This window comes from Vespa velutina, chromosome 3, assembly GCF_912470025.1.
Source record: "Vespa velutina chromosome 3, iVesVel2.1, whole genome shotgun sequence".
In the NCBI taxonomy this organism is placed as follows: domain Eukaryota; kingdom Metazoa; phylum Arthropoda; class Insecta; order Hymenoptera; family Vespidae; genus Vespa; species Vespa velutina.
This window is the reverse complement of record NC_062190.1, coordinates 9,967,267-9,979,766: the sequence shown is the minus strand read 5'-3', so window position 1 is coordinate 9,979,766 and position 12,500 is coordinate 9,967,267. Positions and strand designations below refer to the sequence as shown.

The 12,500-nt window shown below is 39.7% G+C and overlaps 1 long non-coding RNA gene across 7 annotated transcripts in view; it reads left to right on the top strand.

Moving 5' to 3' along the window:
• The window catches only part of LOC124947412, a 72,456-nt gene that overhangs the window by 2,298 nt on the left and 57,658 nt on the right, over positions 1-12,500 (top strand). For all 7 annotated transcript variants that reach the window (XR_007100400.1, XR_007100405.1, XR_007100401.1 and 4 more), the window contains one exon: positions 1-28. This exon is cut by the window's left edge. This is a non-coding gene — a long non-coding RNA (uncharacterized LOC124947412). The remainder of the gene's footprint in view (positions 29-12,500) is intronic.

Here is a 12,500-nt window from a genome sequence, read left to right as displayed (position 1 = left end):
TACTACCTTAGATGTCTTCCTCCTTAAGGTAATTAATGGCACCCTTGTGAATACGAACAGCATTGTGAATAATAATACGCATAGGAAAGCAAATATTTATGGAAAATTTACGTACCATTGCGATCGTAGTTGAAACAAATTTAAATTGCATATTAAACAAAATCTATGTCTACGTTTTTGTAAATATCAAGAAATGATCTTTTAAAAGTTGTTAATCAAATTTCGAGTTTATACAAAATTATTGCAAAAGACTCGTCATTGTAAATAATCTAAAATGATTCTCATTCGAGTTCAATGATATTAATTCGAACAATGCATACATTGTTCCTACATTTTGTCCTTTCTTCGTTTATTTGTTCGAATATCGAAGCTTGACTTATGTATATTGACTTATGTATGTTTCTCTCTCTCTCTCTCTCTCTCTCTCTCACTCTTTCTCTCTCTCTTTTTCTTGAATACACACGAAGATAGTTATCTCGCACGTTTACGAGCCGATCCCTTGGAGCTCTCTCGCGTATGAGACAACGTAGAAAAAGGAGAATGTCGAGACTTTGCTAGAAGAGAACGCTCTTAAACGATTTAACGTAAACACACGTAGCAATTTGTCCCTGGGTTTATGTCGCCCTCGGGAAAAAGGAACCCACGCGTATGTTGTTCAACGCATACGAACGACGAAGAAGGACAGAAAAGTAAGAAAGAACTTACGTTCGTTCGTAGAGAATATAAGAAGGAAGAAGAGGAAGAAAAAGAAGAAGAAGAAGAAGAAACGAAAGTAGTGAAGTCTCGCGAAAATAAGGGGAGAGAACAATCTGCCGGTCGTTGTCTTACTCTTTTGCTTTAGCCTCCGGGAGATGAGAGGGAAGAGAGCAACAAGGAAAATGTGCATTTCGTTGCCAGCCACGAAACAACCAAGTCTACTCTCTCTCTCTCTCTCTCTCTCTCTCTCTCTCTCTTTCTCTCTTTTTCTCTACGCCACGGGGCTCTTTTCTTCTTTTCAACCGGGATACTAATTGCGATCGCTAATTTCGCGCTTCTGACTCCGTCCATTTTTTTTTCTCTTTTCTCTTCTCTAAAAAAAGAGGGATGAAAGGAAGACGTTTCTGCTATACGTTTCTTTCGCAAACGAAGAAGAACGTAAATAATAGAAATCATTCATGTCTCGAGTTAATGATATCGTTGAAACGATGAATAATTAATTAATCGAACTCGAATTATATGACTTTTTTTGAGTTTTAAACGAGATAATATATCTTTACATACACACACACACACACACACACAAACACATAGATATATAATTGGCTTGTATATATTATGTTGGTCACACGAGGGTAAAGCATGTTGGCCGAGACTCGGTTTCTTTGACTATAGCATTAAAACTCTTCACTAAGCGTCGAATGAAACTTCCACGACTTAGCGTCTACTATAGACCACTTTTCTCCTTTCTCTCCTTTCGCTTCTTACTACGAAACTTTTCATAATTTTCTCGAATTACGCTTTCAAGGGTAGTGTAAGAAGTACTCTAACTACCCCTTCTCAACTCATTTCGGAAACGCTTTTCGTTCGTTCGTTCGTTCGTTCGTTCGTTCGTTCGTTCGTTCGTACGTTCTAAGTATCATTAGGAGACTTTGGCTCGTGTGCATAATACGTCCTATGCACGCGCGTGCATTCTTCCATACAGCTAGTACGTAAATAGATAGGTACATAGTAGGTTTGCAAAGACAGTAGATGCACTCGAGCATATGTAACGATTTCGAACCGAAGAGTGCAAGAGAGGGTCGAGGAACCATACCGATGACGTACTATCTCATCGATTACAAGCCACCCAAAGGGTTGTCCGTAGGACCTACCTCTCACATAGAACCCCTTAATATTTCAGTGGACGCGCAGCTGTTGTCTTCGCAAACTCGAGAAAATCCTCTTGCCTCTCGCCCTTTCTGTTGGTTGGACCCTATCTCTATTTCTCTCTCTCTCTCTCTCTCTCTCTCTCTCTTTCTCTTTCTCTTTCTCTTTCTTTCTTACCCTATCTTTCTCTAATATCCTCGTAAAAGAGACGAAGATGAAGATGGAACGTGTATGAGAAGGTTTCCCTTCCTATCTTTCGAACGATGTCGTGCCAACGATTATTATTTATTCAAGAAACGTTAAGAGGCACAACCACGAAACGCGACACCGAAATACTTATTAGACGTTGTTTATTCATGGTTAGAAGTTCAATATGACCTGCGTGAGAGAAAGAGGTGTCTCAAATGAAAAGAAAAAGAAAACAAAAAAACAGAGAGAAAAAGAAAAAAAAAAAAACAACTAGACGCATCATTATTCGAATGAATTAAAAAAAAAGAACGATCTATCTCGTATAGTCGGTGAGCGAGCCAAGTTGGCGCCCTCCATACAAGAAATACGAGAACGGGGAGAGAAAAAGGTCCGACGTGGGTGGTTCGCGTGCAAGGAGGTGGAGAAGGACGAAGGGGGTTGGTTCAGGCGTCACGCTGGGATGCACGCCGGACACGATCGTCGCGTGCTCGCGACCTCGAGATCAAGATCGTTGCGCGACCGAACGAAAATTTATACCCAGTCGGAGCCGGCCACGATTCCGAAACGGAAATTACAGTGATTCCTCCGACGAGGAGAGAGGGTGAACACTAAACTTCCTCCTCCTCCTTCTTCTTCTTCTTCTTCTTCTTCTTCTTCTTCTTCTCCTCTTATTCTTCTTCTTATTCGTCGTTCTTTCCTTTCCTTTCATCGTCTCGCGAACGATGAATTTTGTCGACGTATAACGATTAGAAATTATGGAGAAGGACTTGAATAAAAATAGAAAAAGAAAGAAAAGGAGAGAAAGAGAGAGAAAGAGAGAGAGAGAAAGAGAGAGAGAAAAGGAGAGAGAAAAGTTTAACCGCAGCTCGTGGTGAATTACGCGTAATGAAACGGTCGGCTTGCGGTGGTATAACTATAACGAAACGGACGACTCGGTATTTTCTATCTCTTTCGAGTTAGAATACAAGTCCGACGAATACAAGGTCTTCTCTACTTTTACCGACGATAATCTTCTTACTTTATTACGAGCATCAATAGACCTCTGTAAAATAATTTTTATAGTTAAGATCGTACGAACATAACCACCAGTCGCTTGCTTTAACACTTTACCAAGAAAAAGCTTCGAAGTATACGTATGTATAGGTAAGTACTTGTTCCACAAGTATGGATGTTGTTAAAACTCCTGTAATTTAGAGATGATGAATAATTGATTTGAAGGATAAAACAAAAAAAAAAAAAAACAAAAAAGATATCCTACACCTTTCAATTTTTGTTTTCGTTTACTTGGAATTTGTAAGGACGAAAAAAAAAAAATACGTCATGTCGTTACAGAAACACCGGAGGCAAATTTCATCGGTGAAAGAGTCATGTAATGTAATAAAACGTATTATTTTTTTTTTTTTCTTTTTTTTTCTCTCTCTCTCTTTTTTCATAATATAGCTCTTAGGGTTCGCATAACGAAGCATCCTATCGTTCCCTTGCTATGCCTCATCCATTATGACCGATGTAGCGTTCCATGCTTATTTCCAGATCGCCTACCATCTTCGTAGTTGCGTCGTCAAAAGTATAGCTTACGTGGAGGGTAGACTTCTGTATCTCTTTTATACTTTCTTTTTCCACATTGAAAAGTGCCTTATACTTACGCCGTCGTAGGAAAAAATATAGACGCTAGGCTACGTAATATGCGTGAGCTCTTAAATCTTGCATTAGGGCCTGAAGGGTTTTACATATACGGTACGTAGGAACATCGATACTTTCAGGTATGATAATAACAACCGTGCTACGGTCGCTTATTCCAGTTTTCTTTTTCTGGAAAGGAGACACTTTTCGAAGTTGTGAGAAGTCTCCGAGAGAAGAACAAGTGTCATAACGGAAGTCGATGACAAATGTAGAAACTTCATTTCTTTTGTCCGCACGTTCATTCTCTCGACGAGGAAAGGGAGGAAAACAAAAAGGAAAGGAAAAATAAAATGAAAAAAGGATCAAAAGAATAAATAAAATGGACACGCGTTAAAAGACTTATTTCCATCGATACAATAGCCACAAGCAAAAAAAAAAAAAAGAGAAAAGAAAAAACATGTTAGATCTCGCGGTGAAGGGGTACTCGAAAGGATTCGACTTATTCTCACGCAAAGGTGGAATCTTAAGAGGACACAAAGAGGGTGACTCTTTGCAGAGGACTTCATGGTGTCCTTCGTGGTGAATTAGAAGGGAGACGGAAGACGAGAAAGAGAGAGAGAGAGAGAGAGGATGTATGAGGAGATGAAGGAGTAAGAGGAACGATTCTCGAGAGGATACTCACGAAGGATTTTCCGGCGTCGGAGGAGGAAATCCCCGCGGGGTCTTTTCGCGACTAGCGAGGTCCTCACAATACATCGTTACGAGCGGCTAACCCTCCTCGAGCGAAGGCTCGTCGAGTGGATAATCGTTTTAGGGAGGGCGCCGCGGGCTTCGGCCATGGTATTACCGCCTTTGTGGACGATGTTTGAACGCCGCCGGCACTCAGGCAATCAGGTCGATTCACAATCAGCGCACTTTTCGCATCGCGACCGATCGCTATCCCCCATCCCATCTCATCTCACCTCAGCCCATTACTTTCTACCTTTTCAACAGTCCACAATTCACTCCTACTTTCTCGGACTTCATTGTCCTATTCATTGACGCATCGATGATCTAACGTTCAATTCTAAATCATCAAATATTCCGATTTTCCAAAGTAGAAACGATATCTTCGCACTTAAGCAAATCCATTTTGAATTTAATTTAAACTACGATTTACTTACTTTGTCGAGCTTTACTACGACGGTTACTAAGTGCCGCTCCAAGTTCGGCTAAACCGAGTTTAACTCTCGGTGGTCGAATAGGTACGAGCTTTCGGTACCTTCCGAAGGAGTTTAAGCGGTTCGCAGAGAGTTCTATGGTGCGGTCGAGTTATACCTCGACTTATTGTCTCCTCGAGGCATAACTATAAGACCTATCATCTCGGTAGTGAAAATTACGCATGGGAAAGGGAGCGTTAAATCTCGAGGGAGACTATGGAAAAAGTTATATGCACTATGTGGATGATGTAGACATACCTATGCAAATGAATGAATGGATACTATGTAGCAGATTGCGCGAATATCAAGATGATCTTTGAATAGATAAAATATGAGGGAAATCCGATAAGCTGCGCCTACGGTTGATTACATGATAATTAAAAGCAATCAAATATTTTATCGTCGAAGTAAAAAAGATAAGAAATATTTATTAAACTTTTTGAAAAAAGAACGAAAGAAAAAAAAAAAAGAAATAAATAAATAATCGATCCTCTTAATGTCATATTGAGGGGAAGTGAATTTGCTCAATGACATGACACTAAGCTAATAGCAGATAATATATAGAGGAGATTGACTATGCCAAGGAAAGATATAGCAAACCGCAGACTTGCAAGAATAGCTCAAGGCCCTATTCGAGATTCCAGACGGAGTAGATTTGCAAGTGATGATTAATTCATCGGTTCATGAATTAAAATTTTCACGATCCTCCATTGTAACGGTGAATCTACTTCTTTCTTTTTCTCTTTTTTTTTCTTTTTCATTTTTCCTTTTTTTTTTTCTTTTCCTTTTTTTTTTTCGTTCAATTCTCATAGGCGATACAGTATTCCACACATAAATGTCGATTTCACTTTTACATGCGGGAGAAATCCGTTATTTCAGCCAAATGGAGAATTAATTTGAAAGCACGGGGGAGAGAAAAAAAAAAAAAGAAAAAGAAAAAGAAAAAGAAAAAGACAAAAAGAAAAAAGGAGAAACACTCGATCGAAAGTATCGAGAGGATGTCGAACGAGATACGAGTAGAATTGTCGATGTTATTAAAAAAAAAAAAAAAAAAAAAAAAAAAAAAAGAAAAAAAAATCCTTCGAAAAAGATCATTGTCCTCCTGAGATACTTACTATCTTTTTCTTTTCTTTTCTTTTTTTGTTTTTCTTTTTTTGCACCCTTTTCTTTTCTCTTTTTTTCCCCCGCGCGAGAAAATGACTTTTGTCTCTTATCCACCGACGATTCACGAACGAGAGCTACGGTCTCGAGTAGAAACGAAATCTCAGCTGGTTTCAGCGTGTTCGAATCAAAGGTCCGATTTGTTTAAAATAAGCGGCGGGACGTGCCGTGCCTTAAGCGAAAGACTCGCACGTGATTTCGCTTTCTACGAACCCGACGCGTCCAAGGCCGTGCTGACGAGAAAATCGGCGTTTTGAGCGCGTACGATCGTCCAATTACCCCGTATACAGCATTTACATAACGCATACGCGCTATCCCCCCTCCTTTACCACCCCTTTGCGCGTTCACCTACGAGCTACCCCTCGCGCTGCCCGCTTTGCTACCCTCGCCGACGACCTCACGGCAACCGAAGTAATTACAGACGCGTTTCAGGGAGCACCAACTGAATACAGAAATTATGCAGATGGTGTAATAATATTCGCCACACGTTTGCTCGGGTCAATATTGAACTAAGCTCGCTCGTAATTCCTCGCTAGAAGACGCGTGGCCGCGAGAACAAGCAAAAAGAATAAGAATTAACAAAAAGAAAAAAAAAAAAAGGAAAAAAAGAAAGAAAGAAGAAAAAAAAGGGCAAAATAAATAAATAAAAATAAAAATGAGTAAAAGGAAGAGAGAGAGAGAGAGAGAGAGAGAGAGAGAGGGAGAGAGAGGGAGGGAGAAATAAGCAAAATAGAAAAAAAGAAAAGGGCAACAAGAGGAAAGAAACAAGAAAATGAACGAAACGTGAAGATCTATCTCGGTGTCATGTTAATGTTAACGGCATTGAATCTCGCAGAAATTCTAAGGACTAAATTGCATTTCGTATGCGATATTACGTCCTGCAATTTCGATTTCAAAGAAAAGTATATGTTTCCCAACGCGCACGATATTTTCATCCTGAATACTCGAAGAAACGTCTTTACGATCGCACGTAATCTCTTGCCTCGAGGACGCTATGCGTAAAGAGAGAAAAAGAGAGAGAGAGAGAGAGAGAGAGAGAGAGAGAGAGAGACGTACCGTGGTTCCGCCGGCATTGAGAGAGGATCGCCCCATAAATCAGAAGTTACACGCTCGATTGAGACGTCGCGAGCACTCTTTGCGTCCCGGTCGCGTTGCAAAGCGATGGCTTTTTGCCATCGGGAGGATGAACGAGGAGGTCGATGATCGAGAGTGAGAGAAAGACAGAAAATGAATGTGTGCGCGCGCGTAAGAGAAAGAGAGAAGGAAAGAGAGAGGGTGCTGCCCTGGTCGTTAAACGCAGCCGTACTCGAGTATGCCAAAGTAACGATATGCTAAAAGGGGATGGGAAAGATATTTCTCTCCCCTTTTTTTCGGCCCTTCCTCAGCTTTCTCTCTCTCTCTCTCTCTCTCCCTCTCCCTCTCTTCATCTCTTTCTCTTTCTCTCTCGTACGAACTCGATGATATACGACTCGATACGTCGTCCTCGTCCTCTTTCACCCCTTCCCCCTTTCCTCCGCGGCACTTTCTGCGACTCCAAATTCCTCTTCGCCGCACTCGAAGCTTCTCCAACCTCAACCCCTAGCCCAGCCGATTCTCCCTCCGCCCTTAACGATCCACTCCTACTATCCACCAAAAGCCTAGCCAGTGTGCTAGTCCATGGTACTGGCTCGACGGCGAAGTGGTCCTCGTCCTCGGTGAATTACGTCGAAACTTCCGTTCCACGTAGGATCCCGCTTGTCCACACTGTCCCTCGTTACGAATGCGCCAACGCGAGAGACCATAACGTACGAATTTGCTCCGGAACGCCGGATGACAAAGTATTTGCGATTTCAGTTTCCCTTCCTACCTATCTTTTCTATCTCTCTTATTTTATTTTTGTGGATATATATGCATATTTATCTTCAATGATATTGAAGATAAAAATGCATATATATCCTTTCCTCATGTTCTTCCGAATTAGTTATTTACTATTTTTTTCGATCATTGGCAATTATTTAATATGACGGGATATGCATGACGAACATAATAAAAATATAGATTTTTGTTTTAATATGTTATCTTATGAGTAGTATTTTTAAGAAAAATAAATTTGTTGTCTCTCTCTCTCTCTCTCTCTCTCTTTTTTTTTCTTCCTGTGTGAAACAACAACGTTAAAACGCAGTCGCGATTTTAACGGAGTACCATCTCGCGTTTAATATTCCGCTCGCATCGTGCTACCCACTTCTCCTTGTCCCCCTTTACCCACGATACTTTTATCGGTTTGTAGACATTTTAAATCACCCTGGCTTCGCGTTCCCACTATGAAATACGTGTCTACCCTTTTCCTCGTTCACTAGAGACCAAACCCATAAAGCTTTGCTATCTATTCTTACGTAAATGTTAATACGAAGGGTATAAGGGAGGTGAGGAAGTAGGGTAAAGACAAAGTAAAACTACCGGCCATCTTTACGGTATTAGATTTCAGGAGACAAAATGTAAGACTTCCCGCGAACGATGAGGTCGGTGAACGGTATAGAAACGGTCGAAGAATCCAATATGATAAACGAGAAGCCAGGATAGAAACCGAAGCTAAAACGGATGTCTAGTTTCTTGTTAATGTATGTATATACGTCTATGTAAAACTTTAAGTTACAGTTTAAATTCGATCAAAGAAATGTTCAACTTTTCTTACGATGCTTGTGTCTTAGTCATAGAAACGAATTATTATTTAGTATTTAATATGGTATGGTATATAAACTGCACGTTACGTTACTTCCCTGTAACGTCAAATGTTATTCATCGATTTATTCCCATGCTAAAGATTCAATATTAAAACAATGCTATTTGTAGCTACTCTTAGTTCGTACTATCATAAATATTTATCTACTACAACTTCAAAATGGCCCTTAGGAAGTAGTCCTATAATAAACGCGTCCGATCTATACCCGCCTGACCGTTCGCGTTTTTTTGAAAATAACATTGTTTGTGATAGGTGCTATTTTAAAATATCCGTCCTCCTCTTGAGTTTACAAATAAATTTACTTTGACGATAACACCAACTTACCTTTTTTTTTTATATTTACCGGCTTTAAACTTGATTAAAACCGAAAAATACCTCGTACGAGTTTTAGCTCGCATTGAGCTCTCACGATCTATGGTGATATGGCACGGCTGAAAAATATGCTTGACCGTACTAAGCATCGGGCTTTCTAAGGTATCACGCATAAGGAAATCATAAAAGTGAAGTTCAAAAAGGGAGAACGTAAGCGTTAGTTGTGTAACTCATCGGGTCGTATCGTCGACAAGTAAAAAGGGCTCCTGTTACCGGCAGCTTCAGAAGCTTCCATTTTCCTGCGTGTTATATGTATGTATATATACATATTTATATATATATATATATATATATATATATATATACATATTAACGATGGGAAGAGAAACGTTATGAATGAACACCGATTCTTATCTTACTTGTACTTTTCGTTCTCCTGTTATCTTCCTCGGATCTTATATTAAATCTTCTTTCTCACTTTTTCCTTTCTTTTCTTACTTTTTTCTTTTTTCTTTTTGTTTTTTTTGTTTCTTTTTCGTCTTTTCCTCCTTTCTTTCTCCTCGGCACAATTATAATCGGCTGATATTATAAACTTTAAAGTAAGTAAGCTTCCCGTTCGAGAACGGCACATAATTTTTTTTTTGTTTATTATCTTTTTTTTCCTACATTCTTTTTTCTTCTTTTCTTTTTTTTCTTTTTTTTTTTTTTTTTTTTATGTTACACGTTAAAATAACGACACTTTCTATGTGAAAAAGAAATGCGGTAACGTATGCTTCGGATCGAGGTGAGGTAACATTTTGAAAGTAGCGCGATCGTGTCACGTACCGTGAGAGCAAACTTCGGGAGACTGCGCAGTTTCGAGCACGTAAGGGAGATAAAAAGGAAATGTTTAAAAATGATGATATCGAGAAGTGGCTCGGACGGAGATAAGAGAGTAGTTCGATAACGTTACTCGCTGTCTCCGGTAGTCCAAACACGTATTTAGTTCTCTTGCGAACGGTCGTAGCTCTATCTCTATCTTTCTCTTTATCTGTCCCTCTCACACTATCTTTTGCGCCCTTTTTTCTCTCTCCCTCTCCCTCTCTCTCTCTCTCTCTCTCATTCTCTTTCTGTCTCTCCCTCTCTTTCTCTGTTCGTACCTTATCCTTTTTCTCTTTCTCTCAAATAGTCTGTAAAGTTTGACCGGAGCGCTGTGCGAGTATTAGGTAGAATTTAATCATATAAATGGATCTCCACGTCCGGTTTGGCCTGATCTCGGTCTGAAAAATGAAAAATAAAAGTTTCGCACGGTAACTTCTTTCTCCGGTCGACAGAGAAACCCCACTGCGGAATATTTTTCGATCGAAACGACCAAGCGAAACTATATTCGTAAAGCTCCTCCTCTCGTTTCGGTGTTTTCTCTTTCTTTCTCTCTCTCTCTCTCTCTCTCTCTCTCTCTCTCTCTCTCTCTTTCTCGTTTGCACTTTCGGCCAGTCGGAGTCAGTCTCGCTCGTCCTCGTTAAATCCGTCGGGAAACCGCAGGCTGCCGGCTAAAAAGTGCTTTCCTCGTTGCTGTTTATCTTCGACGGTCTTTTAGTGGTTTCGAGATAAACGGCTAAAGAGTTTTACCGCTTTTTACGTTACTCGCGCGTTCAACCGAGAGCAAACGAGCAGTAGATTTCCAAATGGTAAGTTCTTTCGATTTATTCCTGAATCGTTTCGAATTAATAATCCCATTGATCGAATTCGTGACAAGTTGTCGATAAAATTTCTGAGAAGGTAACGGTCCTATGTCGGCTAATCAATCCGTCATTGAATTCATGGTCAACGTTACTTCTACGATAGTTCCTGCAATTCATTTCTACGATAGCCTTTCTTCATTCCACGTTCCACGATTCGCAATCACGATCGAGACCGACTTTCAGTCGGTCTTTATTGCCACGTTTGCGGCTCTCCCACGAGCTCGCGTGCCGGATACTAATCGAAGAGTAAAAGGGGGAGAAGAAAACGCTTGGATTCGACATAGAATAGAATAAACGATACCATGTGCCTACGTGAGGGTGCCAGTGCATGGCAACCCGTTACCATTAGGAGAGAGAGAGAGAGAGAGAGAGAGAGAGACAAAGAGAGAGAGAGAGAGAGAGAGAGAGACAAAGAGAGAGAGAGAGACAGATAGATAGATAAATAGATAGAGAGAGAGAGAGAGAAAGCGCTAAAGATAGTTTATTTACTGATTTCTATTGACACTGGTCTGTACAAACAAATGCCATATATTAACTGTATTTATTTTCTATGATAAATGAAAATAATCAAAATTTGTTCTTTTTTTCAGGAAGGAGAGGGGGAAATGTGAATAATATAGGTGAAAAAAAAAGAAAAGGAGAAGAAAGGAAAGAAAAAGAAATATCGATCGTTTTATGAAATAACGAAAAAAAAAAAAAAAAAAGAAAAGGAAAAAAAAATAAAAAGAAGAAAGAATACCATGGTATAATAATCGTCAAATATGAACGTTCACTTTATCGATATTTGATTGGTTTTATTGTCAGACCATGTCCTCGTAACTCGACTGTCCCTTTCCTTCGATTGCTTTCGACGTTCCTTTAATATCTCGACGTTGTTTGCCATCCAACTTGTCTTCTCAAAGGCACACGAGCTCTCGATTTTCTACGTCTCATGTCTTGCAAAGTTCACTCGACAAAAGTAACGGGACGTCTCTTTCCGTCTACCGTGAATATAAATGTAACGACCTTTGTGTCCAACAAGGTAACGTTCTCCTTTATAATCCGTCATATTTCCATTGGGAAATATTTAAAATTAATATTGAACGTGATAGTTTTTATACGATGATCGATAGAAATTCACAATGATCACGTAATATATATATATATATATATATATATATATATACTTTTCGTATCTTTATACGTAAAAGGGATTGAAATAGGGATAAAGAAGGAATTTGAGTTGGTCTTATCGGTTACGAACGGCCGTGTATTCGCAAAGTGCCGAGGTGAGTTCACGACACCCGGGTTGCCCATTCCGACCTGTAATTCGAGGTCGAGCGAAGAAATCTTATCGACCTGACGAGAGCTGGCACGCCAACGTCGGCTCGCTTTCGAGAAAGCAAACAGCAGTCCTGAGCAAGCGGTCGAGTAAAGCAACGTAGGGATTTGACGTCGAACGGGGAAGAGGAATAAGAAGAAGAAGAAGAAGAAGAAGAAGAAGAGGAAGAATAAGAAGAAGAAGAAGAAAAAGAAAAAATAGATGGAGGAACAAAAATAGAACACTGCCAGGAAGCCGTGAATTCTGTACGGGACGAGAAAAAAGATATCTATATGTATATATGTATATATATACATATATATATATATATATATATATATATATATATATAGAGAGAGAGAGAGAGAAAGAGAGAGAAAAGAGAAAGAATAAAGGAGAGAAGCAAAGAAAAGAAGGAAAAAGGGAGAAAAGTA